This window comes from Leptinotarsa decemlineata, unplaced genomic scaffold (assembly GCF_025532065.1).
Source record: "Leptinotarsa decemlineata unplaced genomic scaffold, Ldec_3_MD MMD2_tig00005550_RagTag_RagTag, whole genome shotgun sequence".
NCBI lineage: Eukaryota > Metazoa > Arthropoda > Insecta > Coleoptera > Chrysomelidae > Leptinotarsa > Leptinotarsa decemlineata.
Genome location: NW_027412634.1, coordinates 1 through 7,500, shown reverse-complemented (window position 1 = coordinate 7,500; position 7,500 = coordinate 1). Strand labels below are relative to the sequence as shown.

The following is a 7,500-nucleotide window of genomic DNA, read 5'->3' as shown; positions in this document are numbered from 1 at the left end:
AGCTTCCTGGTCCCTCCTCACCCTCCGCCTTGCCTCGGAGTCCAGCCGCTCGTCGTCCCTGGGGAAGTAGTGTGCGAGGAGATATCTATTCGTCTCCTCAGACCCCCCGGTGTACGAGCCGTCAGTCCTCCTCACCGAGGTGGGTACTTCACCGGCTCTTTCATCCTCTAGCATCCGATACACTCTGTCCCATGGTCTCTCCTTTTGTACTCTCTCCACTTTCTCCTTCACCCATTCTATTCGTGCCTCTTTCACTCCTCTCTTATATTCATTCCTTACCCTCCTATATATTTCCTGTTTTTCGGCTCTTTCGGCTCCCATTGAGGTCTGGAACTCTCTTCGCGCTCTGCGCACTCTTTTCCTTATTCTTTCTAGCCTATCACTCCACCATTCATTTTCCTTCTCCACTACTCTGGTTATCCGAGGTATTATTCTCTTGCATACATTCTGAAGCTTTCTTTGCATTCGTTCTGCCTCTTTTTCTAGCTCTTCTCTCCCATTCATCTCCCCCAGCTGAAAGTGAGACAGGATTCTGTCCATCCTGTCCCAATTTGCGCTGGCTACATTCATGATCTTCTTCACACGCTTCTGAGGACCATCCGCTATTGTTATCACAATCATTCTGTGGTCACTGATCATCTCTTCTGCTATCACTCTCCATTCATCTACTTGCACCCCATCTGTAACTGTTATGTCCACCCAGCTTTCGCCTCTCGTACTGGAGAATGTTGCCATGCCGTCCCATTCATTCTGAATCGTGTAGCCATTTGTGGCTACCCAATTCAACATTTCTTCCCCTCTTTCATCCGTCACATTTCCTCCCCAGGCCTCATTCTTGGCGTTGAAGTCGCCCAAGATGATCTTTCGTCCTTCCCATGCATCAAATTCATTCCTAGCCCTCCTCACATTCTCGCCTATTACTCTGCCTGGTTCATCATAGATATTCATCACCTTTACTTTCTTCCTTTCGCTTCCTACAGCCACTCCTATTGCATTCACATTGACTTCGCCTTTATAGGCATGTGAGTCGACCTCCTCCCGTACCCAGGTTCTGACTTTTGAGCCATGACCAGAGTCAGCCTTTCGCCATCCCTCCCATGGACCCTCCCCGATCCAAGGTTCCTGCAGGCATACTACAGTTGCCCCGAGTCGCTCGGCCATCTCCCGGGTTAGGTGGGTCGACTCTTTTGCCCCTGCCTACATTTATTTGAAGGATTTTACTCATTGTGGTGTGCTCTGCTTCTTTGTGCCTCCACTCGCCTCTGGTACACAGGACATTTGTTGTCCATAGCTGAATGAGTTCTTTCTGAAAGTCCGGCTCTCCTACAGTTTATGCAGTTGAGGGGACGGCTTTCCCTGCATTCCCTTCCCTCATGTCTGCCTCCACATTTGCTGCATGCTGGTTCATCCCTGCAGTTTCTAGCACTGTGACCGAAGTGGCAGCATTTGAAACATATACCAACATCATGCTTTCTTCCACGTAGATCCATGCCATGTCCACATTGATCCGTCCTGCACTAATTAGTCTTCTAAAAACAGTCTGGTTTGTCATTATAGTGACATTCTCCCTCCAGTTGCTGTTTCTACATGTTTTTCTCTTTACAACCTTAATGCTGTCCCATTCGGACTGTGACCAGTCACTCGTGAGTCCAGCATTTTGCTCTCTGAGCACTGTCAAAATGTCTGCTGTCATGTATCCCTTGTCTAATCCTGTTAGGAGTAACTGCGGAGTTAATGTTGATCCCTGTATTTTTACTCTCCCCTCTCTCTCAATTGCATTTCTAATTCTTTCCTTTTCAATAACGTTCTTGCTTTCTATAACCATCGCCCCACTCTTGAGTTTCCGTGCGTATGTCACACCTTCCATACATCCCTCCTGCTGCAGGCATTGTCTAATCATTCTTGCTATGTTTATGTCTTCTGTCTTGTCCTCTGCGTTAGGGTCATGCTCTTCATTCAGTGCCACAACTATTTTCTAGTGGTGGTGGAGGAGTTTTCCATCCTGGTCTGGTTGCCTCTTCATCTCTTTGTGCTCGCTCCTGGTTAGTGTTAATGTCCGCATACGTCTTTTTAGCTGTTCTCTTCTTTCTTCGTCTTTTGGTTCTCCCCTCCCCAACTGTCGACCGCGCCGCGTCGGTCTCCATATCCGTTACTGTAGCCGCCTCGTTTGTGTCACTAATAATCAATTCTGCTTACTTGTGTGTGGTCTGCTGCTGTTCTTATGTGGTGCTGCTATTTATGTGCCTGTGAGAGGTCTCGATCCTTCTGCTATTTTTGTCGCTTGCGTTTTGATGTTTTGCGAGCATGTTATTCTATGCTTGAGTTCCCTCATTTCCCACGTCGTTGCAGGTCACCTGTGACGATAGCGCTTCCAGAACCTCTTTTATGCTGGATTCATTCCTGTCTCTTTCATGCTTATCATCCTCGCTCTTTCCTTAGCAAGCCTCTTCGCCACGTCTCTCTCAGCTCTCATACGACCAATCTCTCTTTCATATTTATCAACTAATGTACTTACCTCGTGGCGATCCCTAGGGTACTCTTTTAACTGCAAATTGTTCCGCTTTAGTAATTGACCTTTCCGCTTTGATACCTGCTCGTAGCTTCCTCTATTTCCTCTAGCTTGCGACGAATGAATGCCAGTGAAGCGTTTCCTTTTTTTTTTCAACTTCAACCTCTGTCTCCTCCTCTTCATCTTCCTCATTTGTGACGCTATTCAGATTTTCGTACAATCTTATCTTTCTTCTCAATCGACTTGGGTAGGGACAGTGGGAATCTCGTTAATCCATTCATGCGCGTCACTAATTAGATGACGAGGCATTTGGCTACCTTAAGAGAGTCATAGTTACTCCCGCCGTTTACCCGCGCTTGCTTGAATTTCTTCACGTTGACATTCAGAGCACTGGGCAGAAATCACATTGCGTCATCACCCGCTGGGGCCATCGCAATGCTTTGTTTTTATTAGACAGTCGGATTCCCGGTCCGTGCCAGTTCTGAGCTGATCGTTGAATGGCGGCCGAAGAGGACACCGGGTCTCCCTTGCGGGCGACACCGGGGCCTCGCAGCAAGACGGTTCCGCGGGAGGCCAAGGCACGGGACCGAACTCGGATCCGTAATCAACGCCGTGAAGCGATGACACTTCACCTCGCACAGGCCCGGCACGTCAGCCGCGACCCGCTTCCTCGCCAAGCCCGACACGCCCCGATCCTCAGAGCCAATCCTTATCCCGAAGTTACGGATCCAATTTGCCGACTTCCCTTACCTACATTATTCTATCGACTAGAGGCTCTTCACCTTGGAGACCTGCTGCGGATATGGGTACGAACCGGCGCGACGCCTCCACGTGGCCCTCTCCCGGATTTTCAAGGTCCGAGGGGAAGATCCGGACACCGCTGCAACTGCGGTGCTCTTCGCGTTCCAAAACCATATCTCCCTGCTAGAGGATTCCATGGAACTCGAACGCTTATGCAGAAAAGAAAACTCTTCCCGGATCTCCCGACGGCGTCTCCGGGTCCTTTTGGGTTGCCCCGACGAACTCTCTTGCGAGGGCCCGACTTTTTGACGGTTCCGCTGCCGGGTTCCGGAATAGGAACCGGATTCCCTTTCGCCCGACGGGTGTGAACATTTATTTTATAATAAATTTTATTATATAAACTTACACCACATCAACATCGGCTTTCGCCTAGGGCTTAGGATCGACTGACTCGTGTGCAACGGCTGTTCACACGAACCCTTCTCCACGTCAGTCCTCCAGGACCTCGCTGGAGTATTTGCTACTACCACCAAGATGCACCGACGGCGGCTCCAGACGGCCTCACGGCCAGCCCTTCTACGCTCACCGCCGCGACCCTCCTACTCGTCAGGGCTTCATGGTCGCCTTCAATCGGGAAGATATCGGGCAGAGTACCGCACATGCCTCTGACGGTCGAGTATAAGCACGACGCTTCAGCGCCATCCATTTTCAGGGCTAGTAACTTCGGCAGGTGAGTTGTTACACACTCCTTGGCGGATTCCGACTTCCATGGCCACCGTCTGCTGTCTTAAGTTACCAACGCCTTTCATGGTATCCATAAGCGTCGATTTAGGCGCTTTAACTCGACGTTTGGTTCATCCCACAGCGCCAGTTCTGCTTACCAAAAATGGCCCACTTGGCACTCTGATTCGAGTCTCGCGGCTTCATAAGAGTTCGAGCAAGCCGGAGATCTCACCCATTTAAAGTTTGAGAATAGGTTTGAGATCGTTTCGATCCCAATACCTCTAATCATTCGCTTTACCGGATGAAACTCGTACGCGACGAGCGCAGCTATCCTGAGGGAAACTTCGGAGGGAACCAGCTACTAGATGGTTCGATTAGTCTTTCGCCCCTATACCCAGTTCCGACGATCGATTTGCACGTCAGAATCGCTACGGACCTCCATCAGGGTTTCCCCTGACTTCGTCCTGACCAGGCATAGTTCACCATCTTTCGGGTCCAGCGTGTACGCTCTTGGTGCGCCTCTTCTCGCAATGAGAACGAGACGCCCCGGAATGCGGAGCGGCCACTTTGAGGGCGAACCGCTCATCTTCCCTCGGCTACGCAAGGTAGACCTTTACTTTCATTGCGCCTTTAGGTTTAGTTATGTCCCAATGACTCGCGCACATGCTAGATCCTTGGTCCGTGTTTCAAGAGGGTCCTGAAAGTACCCAAAGCTATAGCGTTGCAGATCGGCGTTTCAACGAGGTCTGTTCGAGAACATCGTAGCCAACAGTCGCCCGGGGACAGGATCGGCGCTAGGTCCGATCGCCGTCTCAAACACCGGACGCGCTTGCCACGAGCCGAACGCTAATTATAAAGTAGCGGCCCCGCGCCCATCGTTATACCGTCGAGCGAGTCGGCCGGGATACCGAGGGTCCACGCGAAAAATTCACGTGGGCTCCACCCGGACCTTAGAACCGACCCCAACGATCGCAACGTCCTACAAGAGGAAAAGTGCACGCGTTCGATATCGGTTCGAAAAACGAGCTGAGCGAACGACGCGAACGCCGTCCGTCACGAAACCCGTCAAACGCCGAGATCGAAACGCGATGAATTTCCTCCTTCGACCTTTCGGGTTTCTCAGGTTTACCCCTGAACGGTTTTCACGTACTCTTGAACTCTCTCTTCAAAGTGCTTTTCAACTTCCTCACGGTACTTGTTCGCTATCGGTCTCGTGGTCATATTTAGCCTTAGATGGAGTTTACCACCCCTTAGGGCTGCACTCTCAAGCAAACCCGACTCTGAGGGAGATCCTCCGAAATTGACGGAGGGGTCGCTACGGGCCTGGCACCCTCTATGGGCTGTGGCCCGTTCAAGAAGGACTTGGACGCGCCGTACGACTCCGGGATAAACGGATCCTCCCTAACACCACATTTCCCGGCGTTAACCAGCGGGATTCGGAGCTGGGCTTATCCCTGTTCGCTCGCAGCTACTGAGGAATCCTAGTTAGTTTCTTTTCTCGCTTAGTTATATGCTTAAATTCAGCGGGTAGTCTCACCTGCTCTGAGGTCGATAAAATAATTTTTCAGTTTATTCAACAGCAACGAGTCGACGTACGTAGTCTCGTCCGTCGTTATTTCGAGAGAGAACTACCGAAACGGACAAAAAAGTTCTCGACGTCCTGTAATAATGTGTGTGCGTGTGTACGTACGCTGCTCGACACGATCAGACGTCGTCTTCGATTCATCAAAGATTCTCGGACACGACGATCGTGCGTAACGAGAGCATACACACACACACTACAAGCGTGAACCTGTATATTGCCGTGGCAGCCGCTTTCCCAACAACGGAGACTCGATACGATTTCGTTGTTGTACAAACTACGTAACGTTTCTCTCATCTTGCGATGAGAAAAAAAACGATTCGTCGCTTTCGCACTTTAAGATGCCGCGTCTTTGTCGTCGTCGGCGTCGTCGTCGTCGTAAACGTGTATTTATTTTTGTTACCAAGTGTCATCGCCGCGAAGGCGATAAAATACTTAGATACGATTATAATAACGAGACGACTCGATAGACGACAAACAACAACAACAACAACACGTCAATCATCCAACACGCTCCGACGTTTTTACAAAATATCAATTTTGAAAAACCGAGCAGTCTTTGAAATTGATACGACCCTCAGCCAGGAGTGGTCCAGGAACAGTATCCGAGGACCGCAATGTGCGTTCGAAATGTCGATGTTCATGTGTCCTGCAGTTCACAAGTTGACGCGCAATTAGCTGCGTTCTTCATCGACCCACGAGCCAAGTGATTCACCGTTCAGGTAATCTTTTATTTAGACGTACTCAAAAAAAATTTTTTCAAGAGTTCGACGTCTCGATTCGGCAAGCGTTGAGATTATACCAATGCAACAACGTACATAAATATTATATTACTTGTTAAAAAAAATAAAAAAAAGAGAAGCGCTCGACGATTTCGTATTCGTACGGCACCACATATTCAGACGAGGCATCGTGTACCGAAATCGCGCACGACTCAATTTTTTTATATTCGTCGTGTAGAGGACGCGCGTAGTATTTCATTTACCATGCGTTCTAACTGACACGGCCGGGCGAATATCTTTCACAACCATCGGAAATCTCGTTGTGTAATCCGGTAACGTAAAAATTAGTACGAAACGAAACTTTCACGTTTCGACCGCGATTAAACATAATTTCTACGGAGCGGTTTTTTAACAGTCACACACTCCTAGGTACCCGGCGAAGGCGGCGTCGTCGGCATCATCGTCCATCGACGGCGAAATGTATCGTCGTATATCGCGCGTTCGCGTTCGACAAAAGAGCGTACGCTTCACAACACGATCGACGAACAACATTAGCGCCATAATCGGACGAACAACGACGCGGCAACACAACAATACGCACAACGTCATATATTATAATTTTCGGTAAAGAAAATTACACGCCTAATTGAAAAACCTCTAGACGAATTTGTATAGTTCGAGAAGAGGACTAATACTAATCGAAAGGATGATGACGACAGACAACAACGTCGTCGTCGTCGTTCAATTTCACCGTCATTCGAAAACGTAGTCCACCGTCGCTCATTTTTCTTTTCTATCGAAACGAAAACATAAAGCGACAAATTAGTTCGAATATCGTAGAAGGAAAAAGGAGAGATTTAACTCTTTTCTCGCTTCGCGATATATATATTTGATCAGACATGTCGTATATAGACAATATCACTGTATTGATCCTTCCGCAGGTTCACTACGGAAACCTTGTTACGATTTACTTCCTCTAAATGATCAAGTTTGGTCATCTTTCCGAAACATCGAAGACGCCGAAACGCCATCGCGCTCAGTCCGAAGACCTCACTAAATCATTCAATCGGTAGTAGCGACGGCGGCGGTGTGTACAAAGGGCAGGGACGTAATCAACGCGAGATTAGACTCGCGCCTTACTGGGAATTCCTCGTTATGGGAACAATTGCAAGCCCCAATCCCTAGCACGAAGGAGGTTCAACGGGTTACCCGGGCCGCTCGGC

The 7,500-nt window shown here is 49.1% G+C and overlaps 1 non-coding gene across 1 annotated transcript; it reads right to left on the bottom strand.

Moving 5' to 3' along the window:
• Positions 1 to 6,126: 6,126 nt before the first annotated feature.
• LOC141484393 (5.8S ribosomal RNA) lies at positions 6,127 to 6,281 on the bottom strand. The gene has a single exon (XR_012466617.1). It is a non-coding gene; the product is annotated as a 5.8S ribosomal RNA (ribosomal RNA).
• Between the last annotated feature and the right edge of the window lie 1,219 nt (positions 6,282 to 7,500).